This window comes from Natator depressus, chromosome 3, assembly GCF_965152275.1.
Source record: "Natator depressus isolate rNatDep1 chromosome 3, rNatDep2.hap1, whole genome shotgun sequence".
In the NCBI taxonomy this organism is placed as follows: domain Eukaryota; kingdom Metazoa; phylum Chordata; order Testudines; family Cheloniidae; genus Natator; species Natator depressus.
Window position 1 is genome coordinate 178,018,742 of NC_134236.1, and position 18,021 is coordinate 178,036,762.

General features: G+C 52.3%; 1 long non-coding RNA gene across 1 annotated transcript in view; it reads left to right on the forward strand.

The window, feature by feature from the left end:
- The window catches only part of LOC141985372 (uncharacterized), an 85,978-nt gene extending 68,296 nt beyond the window's left edge, over positions 1-17,682 (forward strand). Inside the window, exons 14-25 of the long non-coding RNA XR_012638920.1 lie at positions 32-274; positions 697-1,673; positions 7,281-7,385; positions 7,835-7,970; positions 8,221-8,315; positions 8,482-8,634; positions 9,589-9,712; positions 10,445-10,536; positions 13,651-13,819; positions 14,347-14,392; positions 14,717-14,811; positions 15,494-17,682. This is a non-coding gene — a long non-coding RNA (uncharacterized LOC141985372). The remainder of the gene's footprint in view (positions 1-31; positions 275-696; positions 1,674-7,280; positions 7,386-7,834; positions 7,971-8,220; positions 8,316-8,481; positions 8,635-9,588; positions 9,713-10,444; positions 10,537-13,650; positions 13,820-14,346; positions 14,393-14,716; positions 14,812-15,493) is intronic.
- The last annotated feature ends 339 nt before the right edge of the window (positions 17,683-18,021 follow it).

Sequence of the window (18,021 nt, forward strand, 5' to 3'; positions counted from 1 at the left end):
TCTTCCCAATTCTTCCACATCCTTCTTGTAGTGTGGGGCCCAAAACTGGACACAGTACTCCAGATGAGGCCTCACCAGTGTCGAATAGAGGGGAATGATCACGTCCCTCGATCTGCTGGCAATGCCCCTACTTATACAGCCCAAAATGCCATTGGCCTTCCTGGCAACAAGGGCACACTGTTGACTTCACTGAGACGGCACTGTTGAGCGGCAGCGAACCAGCTGAGCAGCGGGGACAGCAGAGCAGCTCACAGCAGGAGTTTGCCTGGGACTGGTAAGTATCCGAGTGTGTGTGTGTGTGTGTGTGTGTGTGTGTGTGTTTGCTTGCTGAGGAAGTATCCGAGCGTGTGTTTGCTGGGAGGGCAGTGAGAGAGCCTGAGTGAGTGTCTGATTGGCTGCTAGCCTGCAGGGGGCGGGCATTAGGGTGTCTGTCTGTTTGCGTCAGGGAAGCCTGGCTGTTTAAAAATAGCCAGAGCCTCGCGAACCAGCTGAGTGGCAGCGAACCAGCTGAGCAGCGGGGACAGCAGAGCAGCTCACAGCAGGAGTTTGCCTGGGAGTTCGCCTGGAGTGAGCCCAGTGAGGCTTACATCTTGCAAACGTCTCTGAGGAAGCTCATAGTAGGTAGGTGATATGGAAGGGGGGGGTTCAGCTGTTGTGACCTGCACTGGATGTGCCATGTTTGTCTTTCTTCCACAGGACAGAAGCGGCTTTGTCTGTACAAAGTGCAAGCTGGTCTCCATATTGGAAGAGAAGATTGAAGGTCTGGAACAACAGATAACGACCCTGCATTGTATACGAGAAACTGAGGATTTTCTGGACAAAACACAGGATAGGCTTCTAGGGGCACAAAGCTCTAAAGATATAGAGCAGGTTGCACAGAGGAGCCAAGAGGCCAGTGAAGAAGCTTGGCAACATGTGACCTCCAGAAGAGGTAAGCGGAATGTCCGGGTTCCAGTAACACAGACACAGGTAACCAACCGCTTTCATGTTCTCTCCACAGGTACCATTGCGGAGAGTGGACCAGATGATATGTCTGGGGGGAGAAAGCAGAAGGAGACTCCGCTGGTTGGAAGGCATGAGATGCGATGTCCTGAGGTTGGGGGTTCCACGACCACCACTCCCAAGAGGAGAAGGCGGGTGGTGGTGGTCGGGGACTCTCTCCTCCGGGGGACTGAGTCATCTATCTGCCGCCCTGACCGGGAAAACCGAGAAGTCTGCTGCTTGCCAGGGGCTAAGATTCGCGATGTGACGGAGAGACTGCCGAGACTCATCAAGCCCTCGGATCGCTACCCCTTCCTGCTTCTCCACGTGGGCACCAATGATACTGCCAAGAATGACCTTGAGCAGATCACTGCGGACTACGTGGCTCTGGGAAGAAGGATAAAGGAGTTGGAGGCGCAAGTGGTGTTCTCGTCCATCCTCCCCGTGGAAGGAAAAGGCCTGGGTAGGGACCGTCGAATCGTGGAAGTCAATGAATGGCTACGCAGGTGGTGTCGGAGAGAAGGCTTTGGATTCTTTGACCATGGGATGGTGTTCCATGAAGGAGGAGTGCTGGGCAGAGACGGACTCCATCTTACGAAGAGAGGGAAGAGCATCTTTGCCAGCAGGCTGGCTAACCTAGTGAGGAGGGCTTTAAACTAGGTTCACCGGGGGAAGGAGACCAAAGCCCTGAGGTAAGTGGGAAAGCGGGATACCGGGAGGAAGCACAGGCAGGAATGTCTTTGAGGGGAGGGCTCCTGCCTCATACTGGGAATGAGGGGCGATCAACAGGTTATCTCAAGTGCTTATATACAAATGCACAAAGCCTTGGAAACAAGCAGGGAGAACTGGAGGTCCTGGTGATGTCAAGGAACTATGACGTGATTGGAATAACAGAGACTTGGTGGGATAACTCACATGACTGGAGTACAGTCATGGATGGTTATAAACTGTTCAGGAAGGACAGGCAGGGCAGAAAAGGTGGGGGAGTAGCACTGTATGTAAGGGAGCAGTATGACTGCTCAGAGCTCCGGTACGAAACTGTGGTAAAACCTGAGTGTCTCTGGATTAAGTTTAGAAGTGTGTGCAACAAGAGTGATGTAGTGGTGGGAGTCTGCTATAGACCACCGGACCAGGGGGATGAGGTGGATGAGGCTTTCTTCCGGCAACTCACGGAAGCTACTAGATCGCATGCCCTGATTCTCATGGGTGACTTTAATTTTCCTGATATCTGCTGGGAGAGCAATACAGCGGTGCATAGACAATCCAGGAAGTTTTTGGAAAGCGTAGGGGACAATTTCCTGGCGCAAGTGCTAGGGGAGCCAACTAGGGGGGGCGCTTTTCTTGACCTGCTGCTCACAAACCGGGTAGAATTAGTGGGGGAAGCAAAAGTGGATGGGAATCTGGGAGGCAGTGACCATGAGTTGGTTGAGTTCAGGATCCTGACGCAGGGAGGAAAGGTAAGCAGCAGGATACGGACCCTGGACTTCAGGAAAGCAGACTTCGACTCCCTCAGGGAACAGATGGCCAGGATCCCCTGGGGGACTAACATGAAGGGGAAGGGAGTCCAGGAGAGCTGGCTGTATTTCAAGGAATCCCTGTTGAGGTTACAGGGACAAACCATCCCGATGAGTCGAAAGAATAGTAAACATGGCAAGCGACCAGCTTGGCTTAATGGTGAAATCCTAGCGGATCTTAAACATAAAAAAGAAGCTTACAAGAAGTGGAAGGTTGGACATATGACCAGGGAAGAGTATAAAAATATTGCTCGGGCATGTAGGAAAGATATCAGGAGGGCCAAATTGCACCTGGAGCTGCAGCTAGCAAGAGATGTCAAGAGTAACAAGAAGGGTTTCTTCAGGTATGTTGGCAACAAGAAGAAAGCCAAGGAAAGTGTGGGCCCGTTACTGAATGAGGGAGGCAACCTAGTGACAGAGGATGTGGAAAAAGCTAATGTACTCAATGCTTTTTTTGCCTCTGTTTTCACTAACAAGGTCAGCTCCCAGACTGCTGCGCTGGGCATCACAGAATGGGGAAGAGATGGCCAGCCCTCTGTGGAGATAGAGGTGGTTAGGGACTATTTAGAAAAGCTGGACGTGCACAAGTCCATGGGGCCGGACGAGTTACATCCGAGAGTGCTGAAGGAATTGGCGGCTGTGATTGCAGAGCCATTGGCCATTATCTTTGAAAACTCGTGGCGAACGGGGGAAGTCCCGGATGACTGGAAAAAGGCTAATGTAGTGCCAATCTTTAAAAAAGGGAAGAAGGAGGATCCTGGGAACTACAGGCCAGTCAGCCTCACCTCAGTCCCTGGAAAAATCATGGAACAGGTCCTCAAAGAATCAATCCTGAAGCACTTACATGAGAGGAAAGTGATCAGGAACAGTCAGCATGGATTCACCAAGGGAAGGTCATGCCTGACTAATCTAATCGCCTTTTATGATGAGATTACTGGTTCTGTGGATGAAGGGAAAGCAGTGGATGTATTGTTTCTTGACTTTAGCAAAGCTTTTGACACGGTCTCCCACAGTATTCTTGTCAGCAAGTTAAGGAAGTATGGGCTAGATGAATGCACTATAAGGTGGGTAGAAAGCTGGCTAGATTGTCGGGCTCAACGGGTAGTGATCAATGGCTCCATGTCTAGTTGGCAGCCGGTGTCAAGTGGAGTGCCCCAGGGGTCGGTCCTGGGGCCGGTTTTGTTCAATATCTTCATAAATGATCTGGAGGATGGTGTGGATTGCACTCTCAGCAAATTTGCAGATGATACTAAACTGGGAGGAGTGGTAGATACACTGGAGGGGAGGGATAGGATACAGAAGGACCTAGACAAATTGGAGGATTGGGCCAAAAGAAATCTGATGAGGTTCAATAAGGATAAGTGCAGGGTCCTGCACTTAGGATGGAAGAATCCAATGCACCGCTACAGACTAGGGACCGAATGGCTAGGCAGCAGTTCTGCGGAAAAGGACCTAGGGGTGACAGTGGACGAGAAGCTGGATATGAGTCAACAGTGTGCCCTTGTTGCCAAGAAGGCCAATGGCATTTTGGGATGTATAAGTAGGGGCATAGCGAGCAGATCGAGGGATGTGATCGTTCCCCTCTATTCGACACTGGTGAGGCCTCATCTGGAGTACTGTGTCCAGTTTTGGGCCCCACACTACAAGAAGGATGTGGATAAATTGGAGAGAGTCCAGCGAAGGGCAACAAAAATGATTAGGGGTCTAGAGCGCATGACTTATGAAGAGAGGCTGAGGGAGCTGGGATTGTTTAGTCTGCAGAAGAGAAGAATGAGGGGGGATTTGATAGCTGCTTTCAACTACCTGAAAGGGGGTTCCAAAGAGGATGGCTCTAGACTGTTCTCAATGGTAGCAGATGACAGAACGAGGAGTAATGGTCTCAAGTTGCAATGGGGGAGGTTTAGATTGGATATTAGGAAAAACTTTTTCACTAAGAGGGTGGTGAAACACTGGAATGCGTTACCTAGGGAGGTGGTAGAATCTCCTTCCTTAGAGGTTTTTAAGGTCAGGCTTGACAAAGCCCTGGCTGGGATGATTTAACTGGGAATTGGTCCTGCTTCGAGCAGGGGGTTGGACTAGATGACCTTCTGGGGTCCCTTCCAACCCTGATATTCTATGATTCTATGATTCTATGACTCATATCCAGCTTCTCGTCCACTGTAACCTCTAGGTCCTTTTCTGCAGAACTGCTGCCAAGCCTTTCGGTCCTTAGTCTGTAGCGGTGCATTGGATTCTTCCGTCCTAAGTGCAGGACTCTGCACTTGTCCTTGTTGAACCTCATCAGATTTCTTTTGGCCCAATCCTCCAATTTGTCTAGGTCCCTCTGTATCCTATCCCTACCCCCCAGCGTATCTGCCTCTCCTCCCAGTTTAGTGTCATCTGCAAACTTGCTGATCCACACCATCCACCAGATCATTTATGAAGATATTGAACAGAACTGGCCCCAGGACCAACCCTTGGGGCACTCCACTTGATACCGGCTGCCAACTAGACATGGAGCCATTGATCACTATCCGTTGAGCCCGACAATCTAGCCAGCTTTCTATCCACCTTATAGTCCATTCATCCAGCCCATACTTCTTTAACCTGCTGGCAAGAATACTGTAGGAGACCGTGTCAAAAGCTTTGCTAAAGTCAAGGAACAACACGTCCACTGCTTTCCCTTCATCCACAGAACCAGTTATCTCGTCATAGAAGGCAATTAGATTAGTCGGGCATGACTTGCCCTTGGTGAATCCATGCTGACTGTTCCTGATCACTCTCTTCTCCTCTAAGTGCTTCAGAATTGATTCCTTGAGGACCTGCTCCATGATTTTTCCGGGGACTGAGGTCAGGCTGACTGGTCTGTAGTTCCCAGGATCCTCCTTCTTCCCTTTTTTAAAGATGGGCACGACATTAGCCTTTTTCCAGTCGTCTGGGACTTCCCCCGATCGCCATGAGTTTTCAAAGATAATGGCCAATGGCTCTGCAATCACATCCACCAACTCCTTTAGCACTCTCGGATGCAATGCATCCGGCCCCATGGACTTGTGCATGTCCAGCTTTTCTAAATATTCCTGAACCACTTCTTTCTCCACAGAGGGCTGGTCACCTCCTCCCCATGCTGTGCTGCCCAGTGCAGTAGTCTGGGAGCTGACCTTGTTCATGAAGACAGAGGCAAAAAAAGCATTGAGTACATTAGCTTTTTCCACATCCTCTGTCACTAGGTTGCCTCCCTCCTTCAGTAAGGGGCCCACACTTTCCTTGACTTTCTTCTTGTTGCTAACATACCTGAAGAAACCCTTCTTGTTACTCTTAACATCTCTTGCTAGCTGCAACTCCAGGTGTGATTTGGCCTTCCTGATTTCACTCCTGCATGCCCGAGCAATATTTTTATACTCATCCCTGGTCATTTGTCCAATCTTCCACTTCTTGTAAGCTTCTTTTTTGTATTTAAGATCAGCAAGGATTTCACTGTTAAGCCAAGCTGGTCGCCTGCCATATTTATTATTCTTTCTACACATCGGGATGGTTTGTCCTTGTAACCTCAATAAGGATTCTTTAAAATACAGCCAGCTCTCCTGGACTCCTTTCCCCCTCCCAGGGGATCTCCCAGGGGATCTTGCCCATCAGTTCCCTGAGGGAGTCAAAGTCTGCTTTTCTAAAGTCCAGGGTCCGTATTCTGCTGCTTTCCTTTCTTCCTTGTGTCAGGATCCTGAACTTGACCATCTCACGGTCACTGCCTCCCAGGTTCCCATCCACTTTTGCTTCCCCTACTAATTCTTCCCAGTTTGTGAGCAGCACGTCAAGAAGAGCTCTGCCCCTAGTTGTTTCCTCCAGCACTTGCACCAGGAAATTGTCCCCTACATTTTCCAAAAACTTCCTGGATTGTCTATGCACCGCTGTATTGCTCTCCCAGCAGATATCAGGAAAATTAAAGTCACCCATGAGAATCAGGGCATGCGATCTAGTAACTTCTGCGAGTTGCCGGAAGAAAGCCTCATCCACCTCATCCCCCTGGTCCGGTGGTCTATAGTAGACTCCCACCACGACATCACCCTTGTTGCTCACACTTCTAAACTTAATCCAGAGACTCTCAGGTTTTTCTGCAGCTTCATACTTGAGCTCTGAGCAGTCATACTGCTCTTTTACATACAGTGCAACTCCCCCACCTTTTCTACCCTGTCTGTCCTTCCTGAACAGCTTATATCCATCCATGACAGTACTCCAGTCATGTGAGTTATCCCACCCAGGAGCTGGGACTTAAAGCCAGAGCTCTGCCTGGTTCTGTTGAGCACTAACCACAGGGCCCCTGGCTGGCTTGGGGAGTGAGAGTCTGAACCCCCCTGTGAGATCCAGAAGATGGTCCTCAGAGAAGAGCCACAGGCTCCTTCCTAGAGGAACAGGTGGACCCCAGAGAATCAGCCCTTCTCTCCGATGGGCCCTGAGATTATTGGGGGGATTGTGCTCACACTCAATCCCTTCACCCAACAAAGGATTGAGAGCCAGGGAGGGGCGAGGGGTCTATCTCCTTTCTGGTGAGCTGTTCAGGAATCAGGAGTTCAGGGAGGATGGGACCAGCCCTGACACCAAACATTGTCCCAATCTAGAGAGAAATGACAAGTTGTGACCTGCAGGATACAAGCATCATCCTGGGGGCAACAATCCCCTTCTAAAGCTCTGTGATCAATAAATCAGATATTCCACCCCGCACACAATGTCTCAGCCCCCTGAGGATGGGGAGGGTCTCATTAGCACAACACATGCACCTGCCCATTGATCCTAAGCTGCCTCCTTTCCCCAAAGCACATTAACTACTGGATCGTGTCCAGGGTGTCGCAAGAGAGAGCCAGGACCACTGGGAGCAGCACGGCCCTGCTCAGATCCACCATCACCCTCCCTGAGTTTGAAGTAAGTGACCTCTGACCCCAGCTTCCTGACTTCAGGCATAGGTGGGCTGGCTCGAACGGGCTGTAGGATCTGCTGCTGCAGGGGCTGTGGGTTAGGAGTGTTCCTCTTGGGGAGGCAGAGTCAGAGCAGAAAATGAGCTTGGCTTGAGTCAAGTTCTTCTTGTCCTGGTTAAGTGGTGACTCTGGGCTTTTAAGTGGACCATGCTCCAGGTTCATGCCTTCCTGTCATCCTGGAGCAGCTAGGGAAGCAAATCCTCATGGAGGGCCCTGCCCACATCCCTGTGCTCCATGCTCACTTGAGAGCAGAGGAAATTAAGGATCTAGCTCTAGCTCTTATCCTCTAGCATCTCCTGTAGAGGGGCTGAGGGGAAGGAGTGTCCAGGGCCTGGGGAGACTGGGAGCTGACAGGAAAATGCTGATAGAATCCCCTCTCCCTCTTCCTTCCATTAGAACTCAGCAGAATTCCCCAGGATGGGTCACCATGTGGCACAGCTGGCTCTGTCCATCAGTGACCCAGCCAAGGACCTGAGCCGGCAGGCCAGGGAGTGAGTGTACCGGCTCTACCAGCTGCTGCTGCACCAGAGGGGTAAGGAACCCAGGTGGGAAATGGCACCCGGTAGAAGAGTGAGACTGGGACCCCAGCCAATTTGTCTCAGACTGACCCTGGCTGGAGGCTGAGTCTCTCTCGATCTTCCTCTGTTCTACACCTGCCCCTGCAATTCTGTTGGGCCAGGCATGCATTGAGGACTCTGCCCACTGTGCAGCCACCAATGGGATTAAAAGGACACAAGTACTGCAACCAGAATGACAAACGTGTGTGTGTCTCTCTTTCCCAGGGCTGACCATCCATGAGGCCGAAGACCTGTGGTGTTGAGACTGGCACCGGGACAGCAGGCTCCTGGGCTACAGGAACACAGCCAGGGCAGGGGAGGTAAGGACACTCTGCCAGGGCATGACACAGCTCAGGGAGTGGGGGTGGCTGGGCCCCCTGCAGTGGCTGCCTCCTGGGGTCACTAGATGGAGATACCATTCTAGCCCCAGGATTTGGAGCCTCGCCCTGGGCAATCTGCTAATGCCTCCTGTCTTGTTGATTTTAGGTCTTCGGAAAGTTCTTCTCGGAGAGGCAGAGAAGATCCTTCCTCTGGACGGCAGTGCTAGCCATCCACAACCCCCTGCTGCGTGTCAGCCAGACTGGGCTGCTCCTCACCTACTCCCTCCTGGGGCAAGCCCAGCAGCTGATGTGGGACAAGGTAAGCAGCTACATTAGACTCAGGAGATTGGGGCATGGCCCATGCCTCATTCCCATCCTATGGCCATTCGCTGGCCTGGCAACAAGGAGCCTGGTGGGGAATGAGAGTGAGAGCAGGTGCTACTGGGAAGGGAGATGAATCGACCTACATGAGCAGGAGGGAGCCAGCTTGACCCCGGAGCAGCTCCAACCCAACTCTTTAGCAATGTTAATTAATGACAAGCATTACCTCATCACGGACTTATGTTCTTAGGACACCATGTTATCGCTCTTGGGAAGAGCCCTCTGTGAGCTTCTCCTGTCCCACAGGGCAACACCAGTTCCCAGTGGCCTAGTGTCCATGTCACCTGAGCCACCAGCCAGAGTTGCTCCCATCACTGGCAGCCTGGGAGGCCAAGGACTGACGGGTGATGGCGACGCACCAGGCAGGGCTGAGGCACATGGGAATGGGAAGCTTGTCCTGCTGCTGGCAGGGCTGGATCCGCTCTAGAGAGAACGGGAGGATTCAGTCAGCAGGGGCTGCTGGTCTGCCCCATTCACCAGGGCTGCCATCCTGGAGCTTCAGCATTAGTGGCTGGGATGACTTGGGGAAAGGTCTCAACCTCCCCACATCCCACTTCACTTCTGCCAGAAACACCTCCTAGAGCCCCCTCTCTGCCCAACCTGGGTTGGGGTGGAGGAGAGGGTTCTGAGAACTTGAGCTGTGGATTGGAGGTGGAACAGCTGTCAGGGGCACTGAGGGGGAGGCGGCAGGAGCTCACCCTACAAGGAGGGGGGTTGGCACTGGAGGTCACTAGAAAGGACAAGAAGACTCCATTCTGGGGGTCAGGAGGGTGAATTCATCCCTCAGAGGTAGGCAGGTGCTGGGTGGAAATGCTGCTGGTTCCAGGTGCCCTTAATCCCACCGATTCCTTGGGGGCATCTGAGTCTCTGACAGGTTGTCATTCCCTTGCAGCAGGAGGACTTCACGGCCAATGTGATGCCCCAGCTCCGCATCATCCGGCACTTGCGCCAGGTGCCTGAGGCACTGCAGGGGCTGTGCCTCTGAGGCCATCAGCAACTCCCGCTCCCTGCTGCAGGTACTGCTCTGGCTCACTGTAAATAGGGAGCTAGTGGAAGGGGAAATGGAGCCCCCTGGCACTCACAAAAATTCTCTCCCCTCTCTTTGGAGCAGGGTCCTTCTCCTTGCCCCCCAAATTCCTTCATCTGGGGCAGGAGCTCTTTCCCTCACACCCATTCCCCTCCACCATTTCCTTGGTCCATCCCCATCCCATTCCCCTTGCTCCCAGGCAGAGCTCTCCCTGCCCCATATGGTGCAGAAGGGCCATTGTGTCAGGGCCACAGCCCCTAGCCCCACTGAAGCTCGCAAAGCTCCACTTTTGAGGAGGTGGGGGTGGGACAGAGGCTCAGGGCTAGCTTCACCTCCTGCCCTTTATTCTCCCCTTGGCCCTTCTATGGGGTCTCTGGGTGTGAAATGAATAGGAGCCTCCTTCCCAGCTGTCTTCAATGCCCTGGGATCTGTCACAGCCTCCCAGACGGGTGCAGCCTGCAGCTGAGCCACCTCCGGGAGCAGTGGGGACAGGTCATCTCGTCCCATCAAAGCAAGCAATGCTGGCTCTCAGAGAGGCTTAGATGGAAGATCCCACTCCCTCATGGGAGTAAGAGCCATTTACTCCTTGGGACGTGTGGGTCTCTTGGGGGAGAAAGGGGATCCCTGATGCACAGCCTGTCTGGGAGCCTCCCCCATCCCTGGCTCCCAGCTCTGGGACAGAGACGTCTCCATCATTGTACCACCCTGGTTTTGTTCCTAGGAAGGGGCTCTCCAGAGATGTCTTCGAACGTGGACTCCTGAGAGCGTTTCTGGCAGGAGGCTCCAGCCCCTCGGGCATGAAGAGAACTTCAGGTAGTCTCATTCATATGGCATCTCTGGTCTCCAGCTCCACTTCCCGCAGCAGGGCAAACGAACCCATCAGCTCCCAGAATCCCAACTCTTTGACCTCCTTCCGGTCAGCAGTGGGGTTTCTCCAGCCCCCTCACCACACCTGTCAGCCACTGAATGATGAAGGGCCTGAATGTCAGTGTCACCAAAACAAGCAAACTCCAGTTCCAGGCAGTGGGGCCTGTGTGTACTCAGCCCCTCTGGAAACCAGGTCTGAAATGGGGAGCAAGGACCTCAGCCCAGTAACAGCAGGAGTGGACAGAGCAGGCGTGAACAGGCGGCTTTCCCCTGGGCTGCACAGCCTGGGGCTTAGCCAAGCTGATTACAGAATAAGCCCTAACTGAGAGGCACCATGTACCTCCCCGTAAAGAACCAGAGTGCAGTGGTGATACAGCCCAGCTGGGGTATCAACAGGAATGAGAACGAGGTAGGAAGTTCAGAGCAGCAAGGAAAGACTAGAGGGGAACTTGAGAAGAGAAATAGGAAGTACCCAGGGAAAACTGCAGCAAAGAGAAAGGAGCAGACCTAGCTGTTGGGTACAGGGCCCTGGGCTGCTCCCAGTGTCAGGGTGGGACTGGGTTCCCCTACTGGCTGCAAAGAAGGGGGCGTACACGCACCCGGAGAGGGTTACCAAGCCCACCATGGGGGCTGCAGGCTGAGCAAGGGCCCCAGTGATGGCAGAAGGACTTCTTTCTGTGGAAAGATCTCTTTGGACTTTTAGTGTGAGACAAGCTGGGCCACAGAAGTGTGGACTAAAGGTGGTGACCTGGCCGGAGGGCTGAGTTACCAGACAGAGAAACTCTCATGGTGCTGGAGTGATCATTGATGGGGGACGCTAGCCCAGTGAGAGGGCTGTGATGCCATGTCTGGCCACCGGGAGGCGTGTAACGATGTGTAGATTTGTTTCTGATTGGCATAGTCAGGAGCATTGAATTCCCCATGTGATCCGTGAGGGCTGATGGAAGTCTTGGTTGCTGAAGGACGGTCTGTCCTGCCAAGCGGGTATCTCGAGGGACCGAGCTGGTCACTGGATTTCTCAGTTCAGTTCCAGGGACTGGTTAAGCAGCCAAAGCAGGTCTAGGGGTTTCTCACGCAGCTCCTAGAACACCAACAGAGGCAGAAGGAAGTGCAGGCGGAGCTACAGATGCGGCAGCAGAAATACCTGTGAGAGATCCCGCAAAGGGAAATCAACCCAGGTTCTGCTATGCCCATGGACAAAAAGAGCAGACATGGAGAGCATGCCTGGGCTGTGCTGAGAAGATTAGCCCAGGAGAGCAGGGCATGAGAAAGTGTACAAGAGTGGCCTAATGCCAAGATGGGAACAAGAGTTCTTTGTTTTGGGTGCAGAGAAGCAGGCCATATCAAAAGACACGGCCTGCTTAGGAAATTGCTGAGTGGCAAAACGAGTGACCAGAGTCTCAAGAAGGTAGAAAGAAAGGAGAAGGTGTCCTCTGACACAAACCCACATAAGGCAGGCTACATGGAGGTGGCAGGGATGGCCGTGGACTTTGCAGACCCTCCACCAACATACCCTGTCGGGTGCTGCAGGGAGGTGAAGGAAGACATGGTTGGCACAGAGATGAAGCAGACTGAAGTCGGGACAAATACCAGAATGGAGCAGTCCATGGTGGGTTCTCAGACCCTGACGGAAAGGGTTTTTGGTGTATGCAGCGGCAGTAGCAAAAAGGCTTCAGAAGAAGCTCTGCAAGCAGCGGTTAATGAGAATGAGTGGCTGCAGGAAGAGCGCTGGGATACTGTGGAAGAGAAGGAATATGCCTCTTAATTCTGGTGAGCGAGCTGGCAGTGGAGCTGGAGACACTGTGTGCAGGCTGTACAAGCGCGCAGCCGGTGACAGTGACGAGATGATGAGGGATGAAGCTTGGACAAGAATAGAACTTGGCCCCCGGGTGGGCCAGGTTCTAAGGAGGAGGGTATGTAATAGGGGGGCTTGGCCTGTGGGCTGTAAAGCCTGGAGTTAGGGCAAACGGATTACAGAGTGAGCTCCACCTGAGGGGAAAACCAGGGAAAACTGCAGCAAAGGTACAGGAGCAGGCCTAGCTGTTCAGTACAGGGCCTTGGGGCAGAACCTAGAATCCAGGGTAGGACTGGTTCTCCCATGGTCTCTAAGGAAGGGAGTGTACAAGGCCATAGAAAGGGCTACCAAGGCCAGCAAGTGCAGGCCAAGCCAAAGTCAGGCTGAGGAAGAGCCCCCAAAGGGACGGAAGACCTTGTTTCTGTTAAAGACTGTCATAAATATAAAGGGAAGGGTAAACACCTTTCTGTAAGCAGTGCTATAAAATCCCTTCTGGCCAGAGGCAAAATCCTTTCACCTGTAAAGGGTTAAGAAGTTAAGGTAAACTCGCTGGCACCTGACCCAAAATGATCAATGAGGGGACAAGATACTTTCAAATCTGGAGGGGTGGGGGTTGTCTGTCTGTGTGATACCTTTGCCGGGAACAGATCAAGGATGCAAGCCCTTTAACTCCTGTAAAGTTAGTAAGTAATCTAGCTAGAAAATGCGTTAGGTTTTTCTTTGTTTTGGCTTGTAAATTCGCTGTGCTGGAGGGAATGTGTATTCCTGTTTTTGTGTCTTTTTGTAACTTAAGGTTTTCCCTAGAGGGATTCTCTATGTTTTGAATCTGATTACCCTGTAAAGTATGTACCATCCTGATTTTATAGAGGTGAATCTTTTATCTTTTCTTTAAATAAAATTCTTCTTTTAAGAACCTGATTGATTTCTCATTGTTCTTAAGATCCAAGGGTTTGGGTCAGTGTTCACCTGTACCAATTGGTGAGGATATTATTATCAAGCCTTCCCCAGGAAAGGCGGTGAAGAGCTTGGGGGAATATTTTGGGGGAATAGGACTCCAAGTAGTCCTTTCCCTGTTCTTTGTCTAAAACACTTGGTGGTGGCAGCATTTTACCTAATCCAAGGAGAAAGACTTTGTGCCTTGGGGAAGTTTTTAACCTAAGCTGGTAGAAATTAGCTTCGGGGGCCTTTCATGCGGGTTCCCACATCTTTCCCCTAGAGTTCAGAGTGGGGAAGGAACCTTGACAAAGACATTTTTGGACTTTTAGTTTGGGATGAGCGCGACCCAGAAAGGAATGGACTAAAAGACGGTCACCTGGCTGAAGGGCTGAGTTCCCAGACAAAAAACTGCCAGAGTGCCCTAGCGACTATCAGTGGGGGTGCTAACCCAGCAAGAAAGCTGTGACACCAGGCCTTTTCAGGAAGGGGCACCTATCGGTGAGTGAAATCTGTTACAAGCCTGCTTCCATTATGGAAACAGCCTGGTATTGGAGAGTGGTGGAGATGACCTATGGGAGATGATGGCTGGAGGGGTCACACAGAAGGGGCAGCAGAGTCCAGTGATGAGAGCAGGGAACAGGTTGTACTGCAGCCCTGCCACTGAATGGTAGCGTGATCCTGGCTAGGTCACTCTCCCACCTGGTGCATCACTTTCTCTATCTTTGAAAGGGAGATCATCCTGACCCACATTAAGAAAGTGTTTGATCCTCTGCTCTTGCTTCCCAAATCCCTGCCCTCCTCGCCCCACACAGGCCTCTGCCCTGTTCCTCAAACTTTCATGCCCATGTCCATGCCCACCTACAAGGTCTCATGTACAGTCTCCCGCCAGCAAACTGAAGCTGCCCCTAGATCCAGAATAGGAATCACAGTTCCTGTGCGCTGCCCTGAATGGAGTGTAGACCATGGGCATGGGGAAGGCCAACACTGACATCCAGGTAGATCATCAACCTACTCCTCTGTTTCAGGAGCAGGAAGGTCTCTGGTTCTTGCTCTCTTCAGTAGCTGGAGCTGGTGAGTTGGTGGTGCGTTGGGCAGAGATGGGAACAGGCCACAGGAGTAATCTAGTGTCAGGGGGAGACTCCCCCCCCTCCCCATGGGAGATTATGTTGCCCCTCTCTGGGGAATCCCTTCCTTGCAGATGCTGTGCTTTTGGTTCCTGGACTCTGCCAGGAAGCCCAGCTCCCATCCCTAGCAGCTTGGCTTTTCCCTACCCTGCTCAGCACCAGACCCGCTGCAGAGAGCTCCTCTGGGCAAGGACTGCAGAGCCAGCCATCATCCTGGCAGGTGTTGCCCCAGGTTCCATAACCCTGACCCATGGTCTCCCTCCTCTGACAGGCTCCGAAGAAGGCCTGCCCAGAGACGTGGATGCCATGCTGAAGAGCCTGCTGACAGCAATCCCCAGCACAGACAGACTTCAGCACATCTTGGAGGTGAGCATAATGCGCAGGGGCAGCAGGAATTTTACCTTAGCCCTGGGGAGGCCTGGAAATGAGAGACTGGATGATCCACATTTCCATTGTGTCCTGCTACCCGAGAGCCATTGGGACACCCGTCAACAGGGCAGTCAGTGCAGAGCAGTGTTGGGGCCCTTCCTCCTTCAGGGACAGAGGGAAGGCACTGGTGCTCGACAACAGGGCTCCACCTGGTTTTGTTGAGCACTAACTCCAAGGCTCCAGGCAGGCTTGCGGAGTGAGAGCATCAGACCCCTGTGAGGTCCAGGAGAAGGTCCACCGAGAAAAGCACCGGTTCCTTCCTAGGAAGCTGCTAAGATTCTTAAGGAGGGATTCATCCCTTCTCACCAATGCACACAGAGGATTGTAAGGAGCAGGTTGTTGTCCTTTGTCCAACAGAGACCTGTCCTAGGTCTCACGCACAAACCTGGGAGAGAGCTAGGAACTTGACTGGGTCCTACCCCAGCACTTGCCCTGGTACACTCTCTTCTCCCCTTCCCCCTTGGCTATTTAGCTATGGCTCTATGACTGCAAAACAAGCAGAAACTTCTTCTCCATCTCTAAGCCAAACTGGTTTATCAAGTCTGACCCCTCAAAATATTTTAGGTTCCATAGGCCCCAGGTTCCATAACCCTGACCCATGGTCTCCCTCTTCTGACAGGCTCCGAAGAAGGCCTGCCCAGAGACGTGGATGCCATGCTGAAGAGCCTGCTGACAGCAATCCTCAGCACAGACAGACTTCAGCACATCTTATTGTGTCCAGGATCCTGGATAATGTTTTCTTCAGGAGGTTTGAGCGGGGAGAGATCACTCATTGTCAGGACCCAGGGGTCTTCAACCAGGGTCTGCAGGATTCATGGGAGCAGCCACGCTCCAACCCTTCACCTAGAAGCCTGCTGAAAATTGCTTACCTAGGACCCATGAAGTTCAGCTGCAGTTTGAGGCTCCACTCCTGAGGTCCTATTGGAGGAGTCCCAGAGAAGCTAATTGGCCCTCTGGCCCTGCGTAAGGCAGCAGCAGGAACAGGAAGCTGACTGAACACCAGGGCTGCTCCCTGTTCTGGACCGTGTGCTGCCTGTTTCTGCTGCCGCTCCCCTGGCTTGATTTCCTGGCATCTGATTTGTGGTTGTGATCGCAAGTTTGTCTTTTGCTTCTGATCTGCCAGTATCCTGACCCAGCTGCCTCTCGACTCCTGTCATGTGAGTTTGGACTCTGGCTCTGACCAGTAGGTCTGGCTGCCCTTGACCCAGCCGTCACATTGACTTTTCTACAATTTCTCCAATGCCCTTTTCTGCTCTCCAGCAAGATACACCAGTACCTTGGCTCCCAAAGTCCTAGTTGCCTGCTATTCAAGGGCTGTGGGGTAGTGCTTGTATTGCCCCCACCGCCACCCCAGCTGCTTTTCCTATGGGGATCTCCCTAGAGCAGGGGAGAAATCTGCTCTTCTCTTAGGATCAATCCCAGCAGTAATTCCACCCACCTGGCCTCAGCTCAGCTACTTTGTTTACCTGGGATTAGGGACCACATTTGAAGCCCTTAGCATGTGGATGGAGATGGGAGCAGAGGCTGAAGCTCCAGCAGTTTCCACCAAAGAACACCACCCTGTCTTTCTATGGTCTGACTAGGGTTCACCAGCCATCTTGGAGATGAACACCAGATGGGAGCTGATAGATTGTCCTTGGTGGGCCATGTTCTTGTGTGTGATGGAGCTGTGTGCCAGAGAGGGCCAGGAGCAGGTGCACCACACATGGCTGGGACCGGGCTAAACAGCCTGTAATGCTAGGTGAGTCAAACCATGGCCACATATAGACACCTTGGGCATCCATGGGGGCTGAATCTGGGCCCTTCGCTGCCAGGAGCACAACTCACTCCAACTTGAGTCATTACGGTAGTGACCCCTGCCAGCCCCTCTGAGGGGGGGGGTCAGTATTATCTCTGTTAGCTGGCACACAGGGATGGAAAACAACTGGCTTCAAGGTCACCCACAACGTCACTGCCAGAGGCCGGAAGGAAGCATGGTATTGATGCCAGTCGAGCTCCACCCACTAGACTCCACCCACTTCCAAAGCCAGAGAACCCAGGAGCTCTGATTCTGAAAGCTAGGCCTTAAATGACAAGACCAACCTCCCTCCCACTCAGGAAGCCATAGAAGGGACCATCTGCTGAGCTACCCTTTGCAATGCCACTGTCAGAGACCAATGGTAGTGGGTGCCAAGTGACCGAGCAGGGAAGACTCCTAGAGACTCGCAGGTGTTTCATTGTGACCCTCTGGAAGCTGTGGAAAGAGTGTTGCACTGAAGCGACTCTCCTGCTCTAACAAAGGTTTTCTGTTCTCCTAGATAGTAAGCCAGTGAGGCCATTTTGCAGAATGTGGAAGAGCCGTTTGGCAATGGGTTGGAGGATTCACCATGTAGGTGGCAGCAGCTGCAGTGCCTAGGGTCCCCATGGGCCAAGCCTCCACTCCTGACACTCCAGGCTAATCTCTCATTGCTCTCAGTGGGGCTTTGGCTTTAGCTGCTGGGCCTGCATGCCTAGACGGAAGACTCAGGTATTTACATCAGGCTGCTGAATGGCAAATGCAGCCATCCAAAGAACTGAAGAAGAATGGAAGTGAAAGAGCAAAGCTGGAGCATCTGCTGAGTTGCTGCAATCAAGTGAGCAGAGCTGGGGAGAGAAGATGGAGAACTCGAAGGTGACTGGCGGCCGTAGGGAGGAAAAGCAGTTTGGGAGCCAGGAGAGTAGAAATAAATAGTTAATGATGAATACTGCGGGCTTTGTCTTGTGTCGTGAAGGGTTGAAAATGGGTCTGTTTACGATCACACTAAACTTTAAAATAGCTGTGTATGATGAAAGGGCAGGTCTATAAAGGTAAGAGGTCACTCTAGAAGCTTGAAGTCCCTGATTCTGTCACTATTGCATGCTTCTACCAGCTGATCTCAACCCAACAAATCCCTGAGGTGGTAGCGGTAGTGAGCTCTTGTCCTCTTTTTCTGGACTAGCCACCAGAAAAAGGACACGATACATGTGGCCAAGGAAATAGAGAGGCATGGGGGTCACTTGCAGTGTTGCCTGTTAATATATGACAATAACAAACAGATCACTTTGTGTGGTGTTGTCAAGAAGCTGTACACCCCTTGGCAGCTCTTTTTAGAGCAACATTAACTCCCATAGGGATTTCTGTTCTAAATG